The sequence below is a fragment of the Anguilla rostrata genome, chromosome 16, assembly GCF_018555375.3.
Source record: "Anguilla rostrata isolate EN2019 chromosome 16, ASM1855537v3, whole genome shotgun sequence".
Taxonomy (NCBI): Eukaryota; Metazoa; Chordata; class Actinopteri; order Anguilliformes; family Anguillidae; genus Anguilla; species Anguilla rostrata.
Genome location: NC_057948.1, coordinates 5215460 through 5239793, shown reverse-complemented (window position 1 = coordinate 5239793; position 24334 = coordinate 5215460). Strand labels below are relative to the sequence as shown.

Here is a 24334-nt window from a genome sequence, read left to right as displayed (position 1 = left end):
GGCCATGTTGGCTGGCAATAAGGATGTAAGAACTAAGTGTTAGAAGAGATTCCTAGTTAATTGAGTTGCCCGTGAAGGCGCACACACACCCATAACGCGAGGCTGGTAAGGGTATCTGGTAGTAAGCGCTAATGGGGCAGCGTGAGGAATACCGGGGAGGGGTGTCTACGGCTAGGAGATACGAAAGAAAAGAACTACTGTTGAAGCATCCAAGCGCAATGCAGTACAGTTTTCGCTCCCATCTATTTTCGACGTACCGTTTACTTTAATAAAATGAAGTGCTCCGTGCTATCTCTAATCTGAAATCTTTCAAAAGAATAAATATTTATAAAAAGTTGATATATTTTCACAAACCTTAATTGTAGCGAGTTAGTTAAGGATTGAGAGTCGCGCGCGCTACTGTTTTTGGACGCAGAGACGTGGTTATCATATTAAAATGTTTCTTTTCCACTCCCTGGAGGTGGAAACTGTCATGGAAACAGATTTAGTACGTCACTCAATTACTATTTAGCAATAATAAGAATTACAGTTAACAATGACATGTGCTATGTCAGGATGGCCGAGCGGTCTAAGGCGCTGCGTTCAGGTCGCAGTCTCCTCTGGAGGCGTGGGTTCGAATCCCACTTCTGACAACCTCTTTTGATAGTGCCAAATTAGTTTTGTATGTCAGTACCAGAGACTGTAAAAAGGTCAGTACACAATTAACATGCTCTGAACAGACCGGAAACAAGTAGCATGTAGTTAAAACACCCTGCATTCCTGAAATCAGTGTTAACCAACCCTCTTTCTGTAGATATACTGTCCTGTTGGTTTGAGTTTCTAATGAGTTGAGTCAGGTGTGCGAAATTAGGGTTGAAATGAACAGGGTTAGTTACCACTGCCTTACATAAACCTAGTGTAATGGCATTAGTTCACGGGTGCTCCTTGTTCGAGGATATTCTATGTTTTCGTTAATAGCTTGTCCTATAAATGATGGCGTCCCGTGGAAGCCTTGAGTCTCTGTTATTCTTGGTAGTGAAATCCAATCAAATCCCCTTTCGCTATCAAGAATCTACCAGGAATTGAAAGGGATAGCCAATCAGGGCGCGTATGTCTACCAAAAAATTACCAAGAATTAACCAATCGCTTGGTCGAGGGTCTCAGGCTGAGAAACGCGCGAATCTTGAATGAGGTAAATCGTTGTTGTATTTTCCTGCGTCGGAAGGTAAATATAACCGCAAAATTCACTGAATGAAAGTGGGAAAAGTTACCACAAGCGAATTTACCTTTCCAGCTTGCTGGCTAGCTACTGATAAGTACGGTAACGTTACCAACTGTAAAGAAATATTAATTTTAACAACGTTTTAGCTTGCTATTCACCTTAGTTAATACCTGTCAGCTTCAAACAAGGTAGCCAACTAACGTTCACCGGTTTAAATTACGGTAGACAACGTAATCTGTGGGAACTGTTCTTAATTTACATCAGACGCAACAAGGTAAATGTATTTATAACGTTTAAATGTATTTTCTCTGCCATGATAAATAGCCTTTTTATGTGTGTTTATAAATTTAGCTATTTTGTGCATTTAATTTCTTTGTCCTTTGTTGCTAAATCCTTTGTTGCTGTCTGCAAATAATCTAGCAAACTGTAAGAATGTAAAATGTCCTAGAAATACACCCGGACATTTTATTTGTTAAATGTTTTTCTTGTCGTAAGAAACCCAGGGATGTATAAACTTTGATTATGATAATTGAGTCCTCCTTTATAATTTCTGTGAACAACTGTAGCAAAAAGCTAGAGAACGTTATAATAGCGTAAAGTAATATCAACACTGTGATAGTTGCAGTCATATTATGTACTGGCCCTGCAGTGTTGTGAAACAATGAAAACTATCATAGGTTGCAGATGCATTTATGTTCCATTTTTTGGCATATTAAAAGAAATGATCCCATCTAGTGTGGCCCCATCTATTATACCTTATTCAACCCGTGGTTTGTAGTTGTTCCAATGACCTTTGGTATGCAAAAAATAATCTGCTAATAATGTAATGTAATGTAGTGGCCTTAAAAAACATTGAACAGTGACCTTTTTTGTTATTTTGGTTCTGTACTCTAGCACTTTGAGTTTGAAAGGATACCATGACAATGAGGTTGAAGTGCAGACTGTCAGCTTTAATTTGAGGGTATTTTCATCCATATAGGATGAACCGTTTATAAATGACAAGCACCTTTTGTACATGGTCCCCCCCGTTTTAAGGTACTATGAGTATTTGTTGTGCCCCCACATAGAGGGAGGATGGACAGTGACCTGTGAAATTAGGTCTCCATTATCTGGAAGTGCTGATAATACCAGGTCCAATTTGAATGTTGGTTAGATTATTTTTTATTTTGTTATTTATTGAAGAGATGGAAAAGGGGGATATGGAGATGGGTACAGTGTTGATGGTAAGAACATGACTTATAAGGAAGATGGTACCAGCAGCTGGTTTAGAGGGAAGATGGAATCAGAAGGTAGCTTAGAAGGAAGACAGTATCAGAAGGTGGTTTAGAAGGAAGATAGTGTCAGAAGGTAGCTTAGAAGGAAGATAGTATCAGAAGGTAGCTTAGAAGGAAGATAGTATCAGAAGGTAGCTTAGAAGGAAGATAGTATCAGCAGCTGGTTTAGAGGGAAGATGGAATGTGGTTCTGAGGGAAGATGGAATTAGAAGGTCTGCAGCATCTAGTTGAAAGCGCTGATGATGGTCATGAGCTGGGGTGGTGTTCTGGCTAAGGGCCTGTGGCACGCTGCAACAAGGTTCCGCTGCTATCTTGCCACCTGCTTGACTGTTTTGTCCAATTCCAGCTGAGAACAGAGTACCCCAAAACAACAGGAATTACCAACAGTTCCACTGCTACAAGTACACAATGAACCTACCCACACAACAGCAGCTGCCCATCTCAATCTCTGTATCATTACTGAAGTTGTGGCATAAGTGAACCTTCAGCCACACCATGCTGGTGCTCACCAGTCAAGCTTTTTTCAGACAGCGTACGTCATGGGTGATGGTTCCCATCTTTTGGACATCCTTACATCTCTAGAATATAACAACAAAACAAAAAGACAACATGACATTTAGCCACCAGGAACAAGTTTAAATTCAAATTAAATGGTCAGACAACGAGCTAAGCTGTTTTGTTTAATCTGCAGAACATTTTTGTTCTGACCAGCAGGATCAGATCGGGTCTTGGGAGAGCAGCACTTACCCCTCTGCTGCTGGTGGTGCGAGCCAGGACAGGTATGCGCGATCGGAATGAGCTCTTCTTGGAAAGCTGGAACCCTGTGCTGAAGGGCGGGTTTTCCAGTGCGTGCATTTCCAGAGCTGTTCAAGAGAGAATGGCACAGTCCCACAGTAAGATAACACTGTGTCCAGGACCCCTATTCATACTGGTTGCAATTCCCCTAAGCCCAGTCTATTCTGAAAGCAGTAGAGTGAACTGGAGCTCCAAATTTGCAGTCACGTGGTGTACAGAAGTGACTCCTGTGTGCATGATCAAAAGGATGCAGGATGTTGTACAGCAGGACAGAACAGGCAAGTCGGTCCATTCAGCAACACCCATTCTGATTGGCTCCTCTCTGGGACCGTCAGTAGCAGAAGCCATTTTCAATCTATTGACCAATCCGTGTGCAGCTACAGTAGGCAAGCTCTTACCCAAGCAGACCTTGTGGGCCTCTTCAGCATACTCTGAATGCCAGGATAGAGAATCCAGGCACTGCTCAGAGGCCTGAAAAAGAAGCAAAGTAATCAGAAGCATGAAGCATTGCTGCTCTGTTAAAAGTCAATTTAAATCAAGTCTACACAGCAGGAGAGCGTCACAGCAGATTTTTATGACAAACACTTCAGCCGATTAGTGAGCCAGCACACACACTTGACACCCCTGCTACAAACAAAAATATCACAACATTACCGTTACCCAACAGATGTTTTCTATTCCATAAAGGATTAGTGTCAATTTACTAATGAACTTTTTGCACACAAGTAGAACCATAGATATTATAATCTGCATGAGATACAACAATATTGCAATATATTCTAATGGATGTTCAGAAACACGTTATTGACGAACACAGGAGCTGACCTGGTAGGGTCTCACTAACCTGCGAAACGTCATCCTGGGACACACTGCAGGCGAACATGGTCTCGTCCACCTGCGTGGCACAATCTGATGTGGTAATCTCCACTGTTTGGGTGGCTGCATCCCGAAAGCTGGTCTCCTTGACCGGTCTGGTCCCTGAGGAGAGATTTCTCTCAGCCCCAGACGACAGGGAAGACCTGTCTGGAATGAAAAGAAACAGAACAAGGCACTTTGTGACACACACTCACACTTCACCTTGCTTACACAACTATGAAACAGACACTTCTAGTCATCACAGCTAGTCTGGAGCTGTTCAAAGCTAGTCTGTAGCTGGCCAAAGCTGGTCAAATCCAATGAAGCAGGTAGAGTAAACTGATGGTCAAACTGGTTGACCAGCTGAAAGTATCAAAACGCATCAGTTTAAACCAAGCGGCCAAAACCAGACTTCGTTTTTGAAGCTCATTTCCTGGTGTTGTAGTTCCTGGTTGCTCACTAGCGCCACTACGGATGGCTCCAGTATAGGTGTTTTCATATCCGGTTTCCATGTAAGTCTACGGTACAAATGCAATAAAAATACAAAGCCACTAATTTTTTCTCACAAGAACAAATAGTCATAATAGGTGTATTTTATTCGTCTTATGACTGTCCATGGGTCTATTTTATGATTTATTGCATCATTTGGGTACAGGGCCAATATTTGTTCTGGACCAATGAGGTACAGCTTGCGTCACTTCCGGATTACTTCGGAGGACTATGCTACAGTAGGGGCCACAGTCTATGGTCACTGGGGTGGGCGGTGGCGCTTCTTGGCCTTGCCATTGCGGCTCCGGCTACGGTCCGCCTGTGCTAAGTCTGAAAATGCAGGCATCCCATTTCGTGGTGATTTCATTATGGCGTGTGCTATTTACAGCTGCACTAGACGACCATAAAATAATCCTCCTCTTAAGTTTTTCGGTAGCCGAGTCATTTTTACTATTTCCTTTAGCCTACTTAACCAAATAATTAGTTGGCAGAAAGCGTAATCAGCTTGCTATATTTGGTAGTCCAGTAGTAGCCTATGCTAAAACAGTTCGCAACTTCGGCTACCAAGCCATTTGACTAGCTAGCTAACCTTAACCGGCAAACATTCAATCTGTCAGACGTGTTTGGCGGCTTGTCAGTCGTACATTCCGTAAATGTCTACCTGGGCCATGCTTCAAGCATGTGACAAAGCTACTATAATCCCGATTTTGGGATAAACACTTTTTCAGTTTCACGAAGCGAATTAAGAGTCTCAAGGTTCATTTGCTGAAATCACACACACAGAATTTAACGAAATTAACCATCTTGGCATTTAGAAAGGAATATGTTTTTAGCATTTAAGAGACCGACAAGCTAGGCATTTAAGACAGTGTTTCTCAGAATCGGTTCTGGGGGCTCCTTGCGTATATTGGCTTTTCTCCAATGGTTTTGATGATTTACAAGAAAAAAATGATAGCCTAATAATAATTAGAAATTCAACGTAGGCTACATTATTTTTGTCTTCATGCACCAGGTGGAAAACTTGCTGTACAAAGTGCGTTGTCATATTTACACGCCTGCAGATCAGTTATTAAAATACTTGGTAGATTTGTTAATCACCGCTGACAGTGTTAATTTTTATTCGGTAGAAAGTGATTTGCGAACGATCGGTCAGCTAGCGTCACCCAGCAAGTGAACACCACAAACGGCGATGGAGTAGCTAGTAGTAGCAGTTACTGGCTCATTAACTGACTGGCGAAAACCTACGACGATAACTTGCTCGGTTAACAGCAGATCTACCAGACAGTTATACGAAAATTAGCCTAGTCAAATCACCAGTAGCCTACACATCTCCGATTGATTGACCATCAGTGTAGTCAATGTTCTTCCCCTGTGGTTCATATTGCTAATGCGTGAGCTAACCACGGATAGCCTACCTAGCTCACTGGCAAGCTGATATGCTAGTTAAGCATATTCGTTTTGCTGAGAAACATGAATTGAAGATAACTGAACATAGCCTAATTGTATTTTTAATGTCATACATATAACGTGATTACATGACAGTACAGTCACGGATGGAAATTAAACTCCGTAAACATCTGATAATATATTTTAAAACATAACGGCAGACAGTCAGCTAGCCTCGTTCAGGTTGATGGGCTTTTCCGCACCGGACTGTCAATCAAATTGTAAAAATCACAGAGCGGCTTTTAAACTATGTGGTTTTGGCTCCAACTCCAAAATGGCCGCGCCCGCCATTGAGCTTCAAAACGTATTTTCGGAGACCCACGGAGAGTCAATGGGTGACGTCACAGTAGCTTTGTCCATATTTTTTACAGTCTCTAGTTTAAACCAGCGTGACCAGTTTAGGCTGGTTTACACTGGAATTTTCAGCAGCAACGTGTGTTTATGAAGTAGGAGGAAGCTTCTCAGGGAAAGACTGAAATAGCTTCTAAAGTCAATCTACTTGTGCACTGTGACGTGCCAGGGCAGACCAATAGTAAATTTACTACAGGGTGTAATGTGGCCCAGTCCCTGAGTGACACCAAAATTACTTCATTCATACAAGATATTTTAACTTTTATCGATATTTCAGTTGCGACGCACATTTGTGAACTAGCTAACTAACAGTTTTGTTTGGAAGTGCAAAATCAATGGCAAATTTGCCTACCTGGTGTACCCTCACAGCCCACCCGATTCGATAATGACCTCCTTATTTGACTAAATTTACGATTTAGCCAAATCCAACATTTTGTTATTTTGAGCGGTTTCTTTGATGATCGCATATCTATTATGAGAAAAGTTTTAACCATTAAGAACATTCAGACAATCAATTCTAGTTGTATCTTGGATTTCTCGGTGGCTATTTATAAAGACTTTTCCTCGATATTATTTGACGTAATAGAAGCAGAATTTTGTAGCCGATCTCAACTGAATTCCATTTTATTTGGCTTCCATAACATTCGTGAACTGGTTTCTCTTGTGACGTTAAATAAACATTCGAATTCTTGTGTTATTTTGCAACTTGCCTTTGACTGCTTATGCAGTCCCGACACTTCAGTCATAACCATACTGCCTTGGTCTGGTAAATATTTCTTTAGTACCACACAATAAGCGAACGCGAAAAGAAATACAGAAGCTACAGAAACTACGTGCAGCTCAGAAATCGTTCGGCGCTCAGTGATGTCACAAGTAATACGAGATAATAGCTGAAATAATAAGAAATAACAATAATAACAAAAACTAACAAGATATATTATCTTTTTTTATCAGGCAGACAAGTAGAAATGTAACGTAAACAACTGGTGACTGATGAACCACGGTGTTGGAGAGTACAGGGGTCATCTAAAATAATTTCCCCCTCAGAAATAAATTCACCCCTGTCAACATTTAATGGGAACGTCTGTTTCAGTGAGCGTTGGACTGACAGCCGCTGTCTATTGGAGTCGCACAGCTGGAGTGAAAACCATGACTTGGCGCGCTTCTAGGAATTCATTTAGTAGAGTTTCGTGATATAAATATAGAAACAAATTTCACCAGCACGAAATACGCAATACCACTAAATTGCGTATTAAAATCGGACATAGCAGCAAGCACTTTCCTGCTTGGCTAAGAACAGCAAGCCAACTAGCTAGCTTAGTTCATCTTGGGCGGAATAAGCGGCTGCTGTAGCCAACGTTATTTTACTTACCTCGATGTGCTTCCTCAAATTTGATGGCATTTATTTCCCTGGGTTGTGGCAACCAAAGTAGATTATGATGTCAGAATGCAAAGGGAATGTCTGTTTCAGCGAGGGTTGGAGTGACAGCTGTTGTCTCTTCATTCTCCACCAATAACACATTATGGGTCTGGAAATAAGCAAAAGGATTTGTTGTCACATAACAAATCTAAGTTCAAACATTTAATAAGCATTCTGGCCCCGGGTCTCCAAAATCATTAGCTCTGGCTTAATTTCATATATGGATTGGCGGTTTTGGCTGCTACGTGCCCACGGTGTATTGCGTCTGGTCTGTCTTTCAGACATCGCGAGGGGTGAGTAGCCTACCAGTGGAAGCCCCTGATGGGGGAGCAGGAGGTGCTGCCACTGCTGTGGAAGCTGGAGCCATCCTCCAGTTACGGGGAACGTGCAAGGCGCGCTCTGCAAGGCGCTGTACATTACATTAGCCTACACTACAGGCATTTAGCAGACACTCTTATCCAGAGTATCCATTTATACAGCTGGACATACACTAAAGTACCTTGCTCAAGGGTACAACAGCAGTGAACCAAACCTATGACCTTTCGGTTACAAGCCCAGTTCCTTGCCCACTGTGCCACACTGCCGCCATAGATAAACAATTCTACATTGGATTGCTGAAGCTCCGAAGCTTCCCATCCAGATGGGCTAGCGGCTGAGAGAGAACGCCACCTCCCAGCCCATGACCGTCATCAGCTCTTCCAACCAGATGCTGCACATTAGCGACGGACAGAGGAAAGCCTCCCAAAGCATTCTTGTATCTCATCCTTGCATATCTCCCTGCATCCACTGGTGGGTAGTACAAAGGGGCAAGGAAAAGATATAAGGAAGAGATGCAAAGAGTGAAAAAAAGCAGTTGGAATGGCCCCATAAAAAATGGACAGGGATCCATATCGGGATGCAAGGAGTAAGAACAAGCTATTTAAACGAACCCATTGATTCTGGAGAGGGTTCCACATTGGGACACAGAAATATTCACAGTCAGTAAATTTTCATTATATTGCTGATTTGAAACTAGTGCATCATGAGTTAAAAACACAGTCTATGGTCAGAACACAGTGTTATTTTGGATCAAGCGCTGTAAATTATTTCACCCGAACAGGGACTTGAACCCTGGACCCTCAGATTAAAAGTCTGATGCTCTACCGACTGAGCTATCCAGGCTCTTGTTGCTGATTTGATTCATGGGATCAGGATTCTGATCCATATTGAAAGATGAATAACACATTCATAATCTATGATATTTGCCATTGGGGAGTTGCTTATGCATAACAATATGCTAATGTGGTGCAGGTCACAGTACACAACCATTGCTTTAGGCTTTGTGGTGCAACGGTAGCGCATCTGACTCCAGATCAGAACGTTGCGTGTTCAAATCACATCAGGGTCAGCTCTTTGTTTCCTGCTGTACCCTTCTTATTTGGAAAGAAATTGCAGTTTATGAAGGAACAGCAGGCTCTGAAAGGAACCAGTCATTTCTCCACTGTGACTTCAGGCCCAGGACTTAAAACACAATGGCTTCCACCCTTTCTTGCTGTTTCGTTCATTTGAGCCATAGGGCTTGTTACAAGGATGGTAGGTTGGCAGATTTTACAGTGACCTTTGGAGATGAGACTCAAACCTGTGCAATCCAAGTGGGGTGTTTTATTTACGAAAGTGCCCCCAACTATTATACTAACATTTATACATATTTACAAAACAAAAGAATCAGCACATCAATTATACCCATTAAATTACACCCACCTACTGCCAGCCACCACTGAGAGCAAATTACCTGCTTATATACATTACACATTATCCAGACTATACCATTTCCACACAATATTCAATTATCTCAGAAGAAATGACAGTATATATTTTTACACATAAAAATCATTATACATACAGTATCCATTGCTACTTTATATCTAATAATCACATCTAATTGTGTATGAGAAAATATTACGAATGCACTTCATGGTCTCCCCCCATCTAAAATAGCTAACTCTTCTTGTCCAGGGCTTCCAATAAAATTGCAAAGAATCCTGACATTCGGATCACGTCATTCCAGTTTGAACATGGAACAAAATAAACGATTAGTAGCAACTCCTAACATTGCGTTTATTGAACATGGTATAATTAAATACATGTATTTAATCTTTGTAACCAGATGTTAGAAATATATTTACCTTGTTGCGCCTGATGTAAATTAAGAACAGTTCCTCAGATTAGATCGTCTACCGTAATTTAAACCGGTGAACGTTACCGGCTAACTTGTTTGAAGCTGACACTGACAGGTAGGGCCTATTAGCTAAGGCAACTAGCTAGCCAAAACATTGTTAAAATTAATATTTCTTTATACTTGGTAACGTTACCATACTTATCCGTAGCTAGCCAGCTAGCTGGCAAGGTAAATTCGCTTGTCGTAACTTTTTCCCACTTATGATTCAGTGAAATATGCGGTTATATTTACCCCCCGACTCAGGAAAATAAAACGGCTATTTACCTCATTCAAGATCGCGCTTCTCTCAGCCCGAGACACTCGAGCAAGCGATTGGTTAATTCTTAGTAGACATACGCGCTCTGATTGGCCGCGTCTTCAATTCTTGGTAGCGATACGCGCCCTGATTGGCTAGTGCCTTAAATTCTTGGTAGATTGTTGGTAGGGGTTTGATTGGATCTCAGTCATTTGGCCCTGCGTTTTTTTATTTTGCCGTCATTCAAACTTTGTGTCACATCAAAGTGTCAAATACCTCAAATTGCCTCATGCAAGACATTTAACTGAATGTACAAAACTGCTGGTGAATACCTACAGAATGCATATTCCTTACTAAATGTACAAGTTCTTGTATATTTGCTACTTGTAAAATAAATATTGTGACCTGTGAAATTAGGTCTCCATTATCTGGAAGTGCTGATAATACCAGGTCCAATTTGAATGTTGGTTAGATTATTTTTTATTTTGTTGAAGAGATGGAAAAGGGGGATATGGAGATGGGTACAGTGTTGATGGTAAGAACATGACTTATAAGGAAGATGGTACCAGCAGCTGGTTTAGAGGGAAGATGGAATCAGAAGGTAGCTTAGAAGGAAGACAGTATCAGAAGGTGGTTTAGAAGGAAGATAGTGTCAGAAGGTAGCTTAGAAGGAAGATAGTATCAGAAGGTAGCTTAGAAGGAAGATAGTATCAGAAGGTAGCTTAGAAGGAAGATAGTATCAGCAGCTGGTTTAGAGGGAAGATGGAATGTGGTTCTGAGGGAAGATGGAATTAGAAGGTCTGCAGCATCTAGTTGAAAGCGCTGATGATGGTCATGAGCTGGGGTGGTGTTCTGGCTAAGGGCCTGTGGCACGCTGCAACAAGGTTCCGCTGCTATCTTGCCACCTGCTTGACTGTTTTGTCCAATTCCAGCTGAGAACAGAGTACCCCAAAACAACAGGAATTACCAACAGTTCCACTGCTACAAGTACACAATGAACCTACCCACACAACAGCAGCTGCCCATCTCAATCTCTGTATCATTACTGAAGTTGTGGCATAAGTGAACCTTCAGCCACACCATGCTGGTGCTCACCAGTCAAGCTTTTTTCAGACAGCGTACGTCATGGGTGATGGTTCCCATCTTTTGGACATCCTTACATCTCTAGAATATAACAACAAAACAAAAAGACAACATGACATTTAGCCACCAGGAACAAGTTTAAATTCAAATTAAATGGTCAGACAACGAGCTAAACTGTTTTGTTTAATCTGCAGAACATTTTTGTTCTGACCAGCAGGATCAGGTCGGGTCTTGGGAGAGCAGCACTTACCCCTCTGCTGCTGGTGGTGCGAGCCAGGACAGGTATGCGCGATTGGAAGGACCTCTTTTTGGAATGCTGGAACCCTGTGCTGAAGGGCGGGTTTTCCAGTGCGTGCATTTCCAGAGCTGTTCAAGAGAGAATGGCACAGTCCCACAGTAAGATAACACTGTGTCCAGGACCCCTATTCATACTGGTTGCAATTCCCCTAAGCCCAGTCTATTCTGAAAGCAGTAGAGTGAACTGGAGCTCCAAATTTGCAGTCACGTGGTGTACAGAAGTGACTCCTGTGTGCATGATCAAAAGGATGCAGGATGTTGTACAGCAGGACAGAACAGGCAAGTCGGTCCATTCAGCAACACCCATTCTGATTGGCTCCTCTCTGGGACCGTCAGTAGCAGAAGCCATTTTCAATCTATTGACCAATCCGTGTGCAGCTACAGTAGGCAAGCTCTTACCCAAGCAGACCTTGTGGGCCTCTTCAGCATACTCTGAATGCCAGGATAGAGAATCCAGGCACTGCTCAGAGGCCTGAAAAAGAAGCAAAGTAATCAGAAGCATGAAGCATTGCTGCTCTGTTAAAAGTCCATTTAAATCAAGTCTACACAGCAGGAGAGCGTCACAGCAGATTTTTATGACAAACACTTCAGCCGATTAGTGAGCCAGCACACACACTTGACACCCCTGCTACAAACAAAAATATCACAACATTACCGTTACCCAACAGATGTTTTCTATTCCATAAAGGATTAGTGTCAATTTACTAATGAACTTTTTGCACACAAGTAGAACCATAGATATTATAATCTGCATGAGATACAACAATATTGCAATATGATATATTCTAATGGATGTTCAGAAACACGTTATTGACGAACACAGGAGCTGACCTGGTAGGGTCTCACTAACCTGCGAAACGTCATCCTGGGACACACTGCAGGTGAACATGGTCTCGTCCACCTGCGTGGCACAATCTGATGTGGTAATCTCCACTGTTTGGGTGGCTGCATCCCGAAAGCTGGTCTCCTTGACCGGTCTGGTCCCTGAGGAGAGATTTCTCTCAGCCCCAGACGACAGGGAGGACCTGTCTGGAATGAAAAGAAACAGAACAAGGCACTTTGTGACACACACTCACACTTCACCTTGCTTACACAACTATGAAACAGACACTTCTAGTCATCACAGCTGGTCTGGAGCTGTTCAAAGCTAGTCTGTAGCTGGCCAAAGCTGGTCAAATCCAATGAAGCAGGTAGAGTAAACTGATGGTCAAACTGGTTGACCAGCTGAAAGTATCAAAACGTATCACAGTTTAAACCAGCGTGACCAGTTTAGGCTGGTTTACACTGGAATTTTCAGCAGCAATGTGTGTTTATGAAGTAGGAGGAAGCTTCTCAGGGAAAGACTGAAATAGCTTCTAAAGTCAATCTACTTGTGCACTGTGACGTGCCAGGGCAGACCAATAGTAAATTTACTACAGGGTGTAATGTGGCCCAGTCCCTGAGTGACACCAAAATTACTTCATTCATACAAGATATTTTAACTTTTATCGATATTTCAGTTGCGACGCACATTTGTGAACTAGCTAACTAACAGTTTTGTTTGGAAGTGCAAAATCAATGGCAAATTTGCCTACCTGGTGTAGCCTCACAGCCCACCCGATTCGATAATGACCTCCTTATTTGACTAAATTTACGATTTAGCCAAATCCAACATTTTGTTATTTTGAGCGGTTTCTCTGATGATCGCATATCTATTATGAGAAAAGTTTTAACCATTAAGAACATTCAGACAATCAATTCTAGTTGTATCTTGGATTTCTCGGTGGCTATTTATAAAGACTTTTCCTCGATATTATTTGACGTAATAGAAGCAGAATTTTGTAGCCGATCTCAACTGAATTCCATTTTATTTGGCTTCCATAACATTCGTGAACTGGTTTCTCTTGTGACGTTAAATAAACATTCGAATTCTTGTGTTATTTTGCAACTTGCCTTTGACTGCTTATGCAGTCCCGACACTTCAGTCATAACCATACTGCCTTGGTCTGGTAAATATTTCTTTAGTACCACACAATAAGCGAACGCGAAAAGAAATACAGAAGCTACAGAAACTACGTGCAGCTCAGAAATCGTTCGGCGCTCAGTGATGTCACAAGTAATACGAGATAATAGCTGAAATAATAAGAAATAACAATAATAACAAAAACTAACAAGATATATTATCTTTTTTCATCAGGCAGACAAGTAGAAATGTACGTAAACGTAAACAACTGGTGACTGATGAACCACAGTGTTGGAGAGTACAGGTGTCATCTAAAATAATTTCCCCCTCAGAAATAAATTCACCCCTGTCAACATTTAATGGGAACGTCTGTTTCAGTGAGCGTTGGACTGACAGCCGCTGTCTATTGGAGTCGCACAGCTGGAGTGAAAACCATGACTTGGCGCGCTTCTAGGAATTCATTTAGTAGAGTTTCGTGATATAAATATAGAAACAAATTTCACCAGCACGAAATACGCAATACCACTAAATTGCGTATTAAAATCGGACATAGCAGCAAGCACTTTCCTGCTTGGCTAAGAACAGCAAGCCAACTAGCTAGCTTAGTTCATCTTGGGCGGAATAAGCGGCTGCTGTAGCCAACGTTATTTTACTTACCTCGATGTGCTTCCTCAAATTTGATGGCATTTATTTCCCTGGGTTGTGGCAACCAAAGTAGATTATGATGTCAAAATGCAAAGGGAATGTCTGTTTCAGCGAGGGTTGGAGTGACAGCTGTTGTCTCTTCATTCTCCACCAATAACACATTATGGGTCTGGAAATAAGCAAAAGGATTTGTTGTCACATAACAAATCTAAGTTCAAACATTATAAGCATTCTGGCCCCGGGTCTCCAAAATCATTAGCTCTGGCTTAATTTCATATATGGATTGGCGGTTTTGGCTGCTACGTGCCCACGGTGTATTGCGTCTGGTCTGTCTTTCAGACATCGCGAGGGGTGAGTAGCCTACCAGTGGAAGCCCCTGATGGGGGAGCAGGAGGTGCTGCCACTGCTGTGGAAGCTGGAGCCATCCTCCAGTTACGGGGAACGTGCAAGGCGCGCTCTGCAAGGCGCTGTACATTACATTAGCCTACACTACAGGCATTTAGCAGACACTCTTATCCAGAGTATCCATTTATACAGCTGGACATACACTAAAGTACCTTGCTCAAGGGTACAACAGCAGTGAACCAAACCTATGACCTTTCGGTTACAAGCCCAGTTCCTTGCCCACTGTGCCACACTGCCGCCATAGATAAACAACAATTCTACATTGGATTGCTGAAGCTCCGAAGCTTCCCATCCAGATGGGCTAGCGGCTGAGAGAGAACGCCACCTCCCAGCCCATGACCGTCATCAGCTCTTCCAACCAGATGCTGCACATTAGCGACGGACAGAGGAAAGCCTCCCAAAGCATTCTTGTATCTCATCCTTGCATATCTCCCTGCATCCACTGGTGGGTAGTACAAAGGGGCAAGGAAAAGATATAAGGAAGAGATGCAAAGAGTGAAAAAAAGCAGTTGGAATGGCCCCATAAAAAATGGACAGGGATCCATATTGGGATGCAAGGAGTAAGAACAAGCTATTTAAACGAACCCATTCATTCTGGAGAGGGTTCCACATTGGGACACAGAAATATTCACAGTCAGTAAATTTTCATTATATTGCTGATTTGAAACTAGTGCATCATGAGTTAAAAACACAGTCTATGGTCAGAACACAGTGTTATTTTGGATCAAGCGCTGTAAATTATATCGCCCGAACAGGGACTTGAACCCTGGACCCTCAGATTAAAAGTCTGATGCTCTACCGACTGAGCTATCCGGGCTCTTGTTGCTGATTTGATTCATGGGATCAGGATTCTGATCCATATTGAAAGATGAATAACACATTCATAATCTATGATATTTGCCATTGGGGAGTTGCTTATGCATAACAATATGCTAATGTGGTGCAGGTCACAGTATACAACCATTGCTTTAGGCTTTGTGGTGCAACGGTAGCGCATCTGACTCCAGATCAGAAGGTTGCGTGTTCAAATCACATCAGGGTCAGCTCTTTGTTTCCTGCTGTACCCTTCTTATTTGGAAAAAAATTGCAGTTTATGAAGGAACAGCAGGCTCTGAAAGGAACCAGTCATTTCTCCACTGTGACTTCAGGCCCAGGACTTAAAACACAATGGCTTCCACCCTTTCTTGCTGTTTCGTTCATTTGAGCCATAGGGCTTGTTACAAGGATGGTAGGTTGGCAGATTTTACAGTGACCTTTGGAGATGAGACTCAAACCTGTGCAATCCAAGTGGGGTGTTTTATTTACAAAAGTGCCCCCAACTATTATACTAACATTTATAGCCTACATATTTACAAAACAAAAGAATCAGCACATCAATTATACCCATTAAATTACTCTCACCTACTGCCAGCCACCACTGAGAGCAAATTACCTGCTTATATACATTACACATTATCCAGACTATACCATTTCCACACAATATTCAATTATCTCAGAAGAAATGACAGTATATATTTTTACACATAAAAATCATTATACATACAGTATCCATTGCTACTTTATATCTAATAATCACATCTAATTGTGTATGAGAAAATATTACGAATGCACTTCATGGTCTCCCCCCATCTAAAATAGCTAACTCTTCTTGTCCAGGGCTTCCAATAAAATTGCACAGAATCCTGACATTCGGATCACGTCATTCCAGTTTGAACATGGAACAAACAAAATAAACGATTAGTAGCAACTCCTAACATTGCGTTTATTGAACATGGTATAATTAAATAAATGTATTTAATCTTTGTAACCAGATGTTAGAAATAGATTTACCTTGTTGCGCCTGATGTAAATTAAGAACAGTTCCTCAGATTAGATCGTCTACCGTAATTTAAACCGGTGAACGTTAGTTGGCTACCTTGTTTGAAGCTGACACTGACAGGTAGGGCCTATTAGCTAAGGTAACTAGCTAGCTAAAACATTGTTAAAATTAATATTTATTTATACTTGGTAACGTTACCATACTTATCCGTAGCTAGCCAGCTAGCTGGCAAGGTAAATTCGCTTGTCGTAACTTTTTCCCAGTTATGATTCAGTGAAATTTGCGGTTATATTTACCCCCCGACTCAGGAAAATAAAACGGCTATTTACCTCATTCAAGATCGCGCTTCTCTCAGCCCGAGACACTCGAGCAAGCGATTGGTTAATTCTTGGTAGACTTACGCGCTCTGATTGGCCGCGTCTTCAATTCTTGGTAGCGATACGCGCCCTGATTGGCTAGTGCCTTAAATTCTTGGTAGATTGTTGGTAGATTGTTGGTAGGGGTTTGATTGGATCTCATTCATTTGGCCCTGCGTTTTTAAATTTTGCCGTCATTCAAACTTTGTGTCACATCAAAGTGTCAAATACCTCAAATTGCCTCATGCAAGACATTTAACTGAATGTACAAAACTGCTGGTGAATACCTACAGAATGCACATTCCTTACTAAATGTACAAGTTCTTGCATATTTGCTACTTGTAAAATAAATATTGTACATACATACATAGAAAATGTATTGTCCCCGTGGACACATTTCCCTCGCAGCATGTAACATTCACATTTACGAACATACCAAGAAACATACAATCATTCAGGCAACAGAAAGGCTGGGCAGCTAAATTACAAACATACAAATTGGACGTATCGAGGCCTATTCAATCAATATTGACTCTTACAAATCCACACATACAGTGAGCACCATAATTCATTGGACAGTTACCTTTTTTGTTATTTTGGTTCTGTACTCTAGCACTTTGAGTTTGAAAGGATACCATGACAATGAGGTTGAAGTGCAGACTGTCAGCTTTAATTTGAGGGTATTTTCCTCCACATCGGATGAACCGTTTATAAATGACAAGCACCTTTTGTACATGGTCCCCCCCGTTTTAAGGTACTATGAGTATTTGTTGAATTGGCTTCACAGATGTGTTTCGTTAGGCAGGTTTATTCATTTGTGTCGTTAGTGAATGCAGAAGAGAGCTGTTGATGTCTAGTCTTGATTCTAGACTTTGCAATTGCCTTTGGAGATTGTTGTTGGGGTGTGACAACATGAGGAAGACAGCAGTGTCGATGCAAATTAAGCTGGCCATCATAAGGCTCAGAAATTAAAATCAATCATTCAGGAACATTGCAAAAACCCTGGGAATGCCCAAGTCAACAGTTTGGTTCATCATTAACAAGAAAAAAACAACTGGTGAACTCAATTATGTCAAAAGACCCGGTACACCGAGGAAGACCACTGTAGTGGATGACTGGAGAATACTCTCTATGGTGAAGAAAACCCCCCTGACAACAGCCCAACAGATCAAAAACACTCTCTTGGATGCAGGTGTAGATGTGTCAAAGTCTACCATACGTAGAAGACTACGCCAGCAGGACCACAGAGGGTACACTACAAGATGCAAACCACTGATAAGTCTAAAGAACAGAAAGGTGAGATTACAGTTTGCTAAAAAGCACCTATAGCCGCGAATGTTCGCATAAAAACATAATGAATGTGTTTGAGAGGATATATGAAAATCAATAAATACAAAAGTAACCATATATAGTCATTGTTGGTAACCCGTTGTATATAAGTGGAATAAACCCCTCCGGGCTGTCCCAGTTATTAGAAAATAATGTAGGCTACTTCGGTGGTAGTATGGGGTTACAGAAGAAATCATATGACAGATGGACCGACGACAACGTCGCTTTTTCATACGTCAGTGGGCTAATTTGCCTAATCTTCGCGGTACTTTAGACCCCGGTGGAAATGCAGACAACCATTGGCTGAAGGAACCTTTTAGTTCCTGGTAAAGTAGTCCCGGTAATTTTGGTGGAAACGCGGCTTAAAAGAGCCCAAACAGTTCTGGAACAAAGTCTTCTGGACAGATGAGACAAAGATTAACATGTACCAGAGTGATGGAAAGAGGAAAGTGTGGAGAAAAAAAGGAAATGCCCATGATCCAAAGCGTACCACCTCATCCGTGAAACATGGTGGAGGGGGTGTTATGGCTTGGGCCTGTATGGCTGACAGTGGAACGGGCTCACTTGTCTTCATCGATGATGTGACTGCAGACAGAAGTAGAACAATGAATTCTGAAGTCTTACATAAATATTTCATCTGCTCAGATAAAACCAAATGCCTCCAAACTCATTGGACGGCACTTCATCATGCAACAAGACAATGACCCGAAACCTACTGCTAGAGCAACAAAGGGGTTTTTGACGGCCAAAATGGGAAAATCCTTGACTGGCCGAGTCAATCACCGGATCTGAATCCAATTGAACATGCATTTTACATGCTGAAGAGGAGACCGAAGACAAAAAAATTACCAAAACAAGCAGGAACTGAAGATGGCCACAGTACAGGCCTGGCAGAGCACCACCAGGGAAGATACCCAGCATTTGGTGATGTCTATGCGTCACAGACTTCAAGAAGTCATTGCATGCAAAGGATATGCGAAAATATTAAAAACGATTACTTTATTCTACATTATGTTAAACTGTCCAATATTTTTTGATGTCCGAAAATTGGGGGGACTATGTACAAAAGGTCCAACAATTTCAACAACGGTTCATCCGATATGTATGAAAATCCCCTCAAATTAACGTAATAAAGAAGTTTAAACAACGTGTCAACGACGTAAATCTATAACGTTACGACGGATGACTGCCTGGCGACGTAATCACAACGTCGGTGTAAGGTTATTCTATTACATTGTCAAACGTAAAGTTGTAAAGACGTAACTATTACGTATCCACAACGTTGTTTTGCGACGTCGCAGCGACGGGGCGCTGGTCTTACGTTTTTACGGTAATACTACGTAAATTGAGATGTAACGCGGACGTTACGAGACCAATAGAGGACGTTAATAGTACGTCTCCACAACCACATTTTGTTAGTAGTAGTTACATTAGCTTTCTGTTATCAGCCAAGCAGGAAAGTGTTTGCTGCTGCTATCTCCAATTAAAATACGTAATTTAGTGGTATCATATTGCGTATTTCGCGTTGGTGAAATTTATTTCAATATTTATATTACGAAACTGTTCTAAATGAATTTCTAGAAGGGCGACAATTAGTGGTATTCACTCCAGCTGAAACGGACATTCCCTTTAAATGTTGACGTCATAATGACGGGTGAATTTATTTCTGAAGGGGAAATTATTTTAGATGATACCGCTACTCTCCAGCATTGTGGTTAAACGGTCGCCATTAACTTTTCTCAAGAAATAACCCTGAGCTGTTTATGTTATATTTCTACCCGTTTGCCTGGTACAACAATACGGCATTGTCCGTTATTATTATTCAATTATGTCAAGTGTCAACAATTATCTAATGTTACTTGTGACATTACTGCATTGGGACTGCAGAAGCAGACGAAGGCAAGTTGCAAACCAACACAAGAATTCGAATGTTTCTTTGACGTCACAGGAGAACCCAGTTTATGAATATTATGGAAGGCAACAATTATGGAATTCAGTTTAGATCGTCTTCTTCTTCTTCTATTACGTCAAATAATATAGGAGGAAAGTCTTTATAAATAGCCTCCGAGAAGCCGATATACGAGTTGGGTTGACTAGAATTGAGTTGTTTAAAAAGTTCTTCTCGGTTGAAAATTTTTCGTATAGTGGATATGAGATCATCAAACAAACAGCTGAAAACGACAAAATTTTCAGCTCTGAGGATTTGGCTAAATCGAACATTTAGTCAAATAAGGAGATCATTTTCGAATTGGGTGGACTGTGAGACACCAGGTAGGCTCCAGCTGATCAGCCTGAATAGTCAGCTAGTCGACCAGATTTGCCATCAGCTTTTACTCTACCTGCTTCATTGGATTTCACCAACTTTGACCAGCTACAGACCAGCTTGAACAGCCACAGGACCTGCTGTAACCTGTTAGAAGTGTCACATGCACACAAAACATTTGAGGCATTGTGCTTCATGTCCTTCCTGTGTTTCATAGTTGTGTGAGCGAGGTGATGTGTGAGTTTGTGTGTTACAAGGTGCATTTTCTGTTCTTTCCATTCCAGACAGGTCTTCCCTGTCCTCTGGGGCGGAGAGAAAGGAGACCAGCTTTCGGGACGCAGCCACACAGACGGTGGAGATTACCACGTCAGACTGTGCCACGCAGGTGGACGAGACCATGTTCACCTGCACTCTGTCCCAGGTTTCCGTTCCACAGGTGAGTGAGACCCAGCCAGGCCCCGACAAGGTCTGCTTGGGCACCGAGGAAGACCACTGTAGTGGATGACTGGAGAATACTCTCTATGGTGAAGAAAACCCCCCTGACAACAGCCCAACAGATCAAAAACACTCTCTTGGATGCAGGTGTAGATGTGTCAAAGTCTACCATACGTAGAAGACTACGCCAGCAGGACCACAGAGGGTACACTACAAGATGCAAACCACTGATAAGTCTAAAGAACAGAAAGGTGAGATTACAGTTTGCTAAAAAGCACCTATAGCCGCGAATGTTCGCATAAAAACATAATGAATGTGTTTGAGAGGATATATGAAAATCAATAAATACAAAAGTAACCATATATAGTCATTGTTGGTAACCCGTTGTATATAAGTGGAATAAACCCCTCCGGGCTGTCCCGGTTATTAGAAAATAATGTAAGCTACTTCGGTGGTAGTATGGGGTTACAGAAGAAATCATATGACAGATGGACTGACGACAACGTCGCTTTTTCATACGTCATTGGGCTAATTTGCCTAATCTTCGCGGTACTTTAGACCCTGGTGGAAACGCAGACAACCATTGGCTGAAGGAACCTTTTAGTTCCTGGTAAAGTAGTCCTGGTAATTTTGGTGGAAACGCGGCTTAAAAGAGCCCAAACAGTTCTGGAACAAAGTCTTCTGGACAGATGAGACAAAGATTAACATGTACCAGAGTGATGGAAAGAGGAAAGTGTGGAGAAAAAAAGGAAATGCCCATGATCCAAAGCGTACCACCTCATCCGTGAAACATGGTGGAGGGGGTGTTATGGCTTGGGCCTGTATGGCTGACAGTGGAACGGGCTCACTTGTCTTCATCGATGATGTGACTGCAGACAGAAGTAGAACAATGAATTCTGAAGTCTTACATAAATATTTCATCTGCTCAGATAAAACCAAATGCCTCCAAACTCATTGGACGGCACTTCATCATGCAACAAGACAATGACCCGAAACCTACTGCTAGAGCAACAAAGGGGTTTTTGACGGCCAAAATGGGAAAATCCTTGACTGGCCGAGTCAATCACCGGATCTGAATCCAATTGAACATGCATTTTACATGCTGAAGAGGAGACCGAAGACAAAAAAATTACCAAAACAAGCAGGAACTGAAGATGGCCACAGTACAGGCCTGGCAGAGCACCACCAGGGAAGATACCCAGCATTTGGTGATGTCTATGCGTCACAGACTTCAAGAAGTCATTGCATGCAAAGGATATGCGACCAAATATTAAAAACGATTACTTTATTCTACATTATGTTAAACTGTCCAATATTTTTTGATGTCCGAAAATTGGGGGGACTATGTACAAAAGGTCCAACAATTTCAACAACGGTTCATCCGATATGTATGAAAATCCCCTCAAATTAACGTAATAAAGAAGTTTAAACAACGTGTCAACGACGTAAATCTATAACGTTACGACGGATGACTGCCTGGCGACGTAATCACAACGTCGGTGTAAGGTTATTCTATTACATTGTCAAACGTAAAGTTGTAAAGACGTAACTATTACGTATCCACAACGTTGTTTTGCGACGTCGCAGCGACGGGGCGCTGGTCTTACGTTTTTACGGTAATACTACGTAAATTGAGATGTAACGCGGACGTTACGAGACCAATAGAGGACGTTAATAGTACGTCTCCACAACCACATTTTGTTAGTAGTAGTTACATTAGCTTTCTGTTATCAGCCAAGCAGGAAAGTGTTTGCTGCTGCTATCTCCAATTAAAATACGTAATTTAGTGGTATCATATTGCGTATTTCGCGTTGGTGAAATTTATTTCAATATTTATATTACGAAACTGTTCTAAATGAATTTCTAGAAGGGCGACAATTAGTGGTATTCACTCCAGCTGAAACGGACATTCCCTTTAAATGTTGACGTCATAATGACGGGTGAATTTATTTCTGAAGGGGAAATTATTTTAGATGATACCGCTACTCTCCAGCATTGTGGTTAAACGGTCGCCATTAACTTTTCTCAAGAAATAACACTGAGTTGTTTATGTTACATTTTTACCCGTTTGCCTGGTACAACAATACGGCATTGTCCGTTATTATTATTCAATTATGTCAAGTGTCAACAATTATCTAATGTTACTTGTGACATTACTGCATTGGGACTGCAGAAGCAGACGAAGGCAAGTTGCAAACCAACACAAGAATTCGAATGTTTCTTTGACGTCACAGGAGAACCCAGTTTATGAATATTATGGAAGGCAACAATTATGGAATTCAGTTTAGATCGTCTTCTTCTTCTTCTATTACGTCAAATAATATAGGAGGAAAGTCTTGATAAATAGCCTCCGAGAAGCCGATATACGAGTTGGGTTGACTAGAATTGAGTTGTTTAAAAAGTTCTTCTCGGTTGAAAATTTTTCGTATAGTGGATATGAGATCATCAAACAAACAGCTGAAAACGACAAAATTTTCAGCTCTGAGGATTTGGATAAATCGAACATTTAGTCAAATAAGGAGATCATTTTCGAATTGGGTGGACTGTGAGACCACACCAGGTAGGCTCTCAGCTGATCAGCCTGTATAGTCAGCTAGTCAACCAGATTTGCCATCAGCTTTTACTCTACCTGCTTCATTGGATTTCACCAACTTTGACCAGCTACAGACCAGCTTGAACAGCCACAGGACCTGCTGTAACCTGTTAGAAGTGTCACATGCACACATAAAACATTTGAGGCATTTTGTGCTTCATGTCCTTCCTGTGTTTCATAGTTGTGTGAGCGAGGTGATGTGTGAGTTTGTGTGTTACAAGGTGCATTTTCTGTTCTTTTCATTCCAGACAGGTCTTCCCTGTCCTCTGGGGCAGAGAGAAAGGAGACCAGCTTTCGGGACGCAGCCACACAGACGGTGGAGATTACCACGTCAGATTGTGCCACGCAGGTGGACGAGACCATGTTCACCTGCACTCTGTCCCAGGTTTCCGTTCCACAGGTGAGTGAGACCCAGCCAGGTCAGCTCCCGTGTTCGTTAGTAACAAGAGCTGTTGGTGTTTCTGACCATCCTTTGGAAGATCCATTAGAATATATCATATTGCAATATTGTGTTTCGTGCAGTAATAATATCTATGCTTCTACCCCGTGTGCAAATAATTCACTAATAAATTGACACCGATCCTTTATGGAATAGAAAAATTTGTTGGGTAACTATGACGGCAATGCTATGATATTTTGTTTGTAGCAGGGGTTTACAACTGAAGTTTCAGTGTGTGTGTTGGCTCACTAATTGGCTGTGACGCACCCCTGCTGTCTGAACTAGATTGAAATTAGTATGACTAAAAGAGCAGCAATACTCATGCTCCTGATGACTTTGCTTCTTTTTTGACCAGTGCCTGGATTCTTTGTCCTGGCATTCAGAGTTTGCTGAAGAGGCCGACAAGGTCTGCTTGGGTAAGAGCTCAGCTACAGTAGCTGCACA

At 41.7% G+C, this 24334-nt stretch overlaps 4 non-coding genes across 4 annotated transcripts; 2 read left to right on the top strand and 2 right to left on the bottom strand.

Moving 5' to 3' along the window:
• The first annotated feature begins 549 nt into the window (after positions 1 to 549).
• On the top strand, positions 550 to 632 carry trnal-cag (transfer RNA leucine (anticodon CAG)). Its single transcript has one exon. It is a non-coding gene; the product is annotated as a tRNA-Leu (tRNA).
• Positions 633 to 8919: 8287 nt separating this feature from the next.
• On the bottom strand, positions 8920 to 8992 carry trnak-uuu (transfer RNA lysine (anticodon UUU)). Its single transcript has one exon. It is a non-coding gene; the product is annotated as a tRNA-Lys (tRNA).
• A 6408-nt stretch (positions 8993 to 15400) lies between these two features.
• trnak-uuu (transfer RNA lysine (anticodon UUU)) lies at positions 15401 to 15473 on the bottom strand. The gene has a single exon. It is a non-coding gene; the product is annotated as a tRNA-Lys (tRNA).
• A 154-nt stretch (positions 15474 to 15627) lies between these two features.
• On the top strand, positions 15628 to 15699 carry trnaw-cca (transfer RNA tryptophan (anticodon CCA)). Its single transcript has one exon. It is a non-coding gene; the product is annotated as a tRNA-Trp (tRNA).
• The last annotated feature ends 8635 nt before the right edge of the window (positions 15700 to 24334 follow it).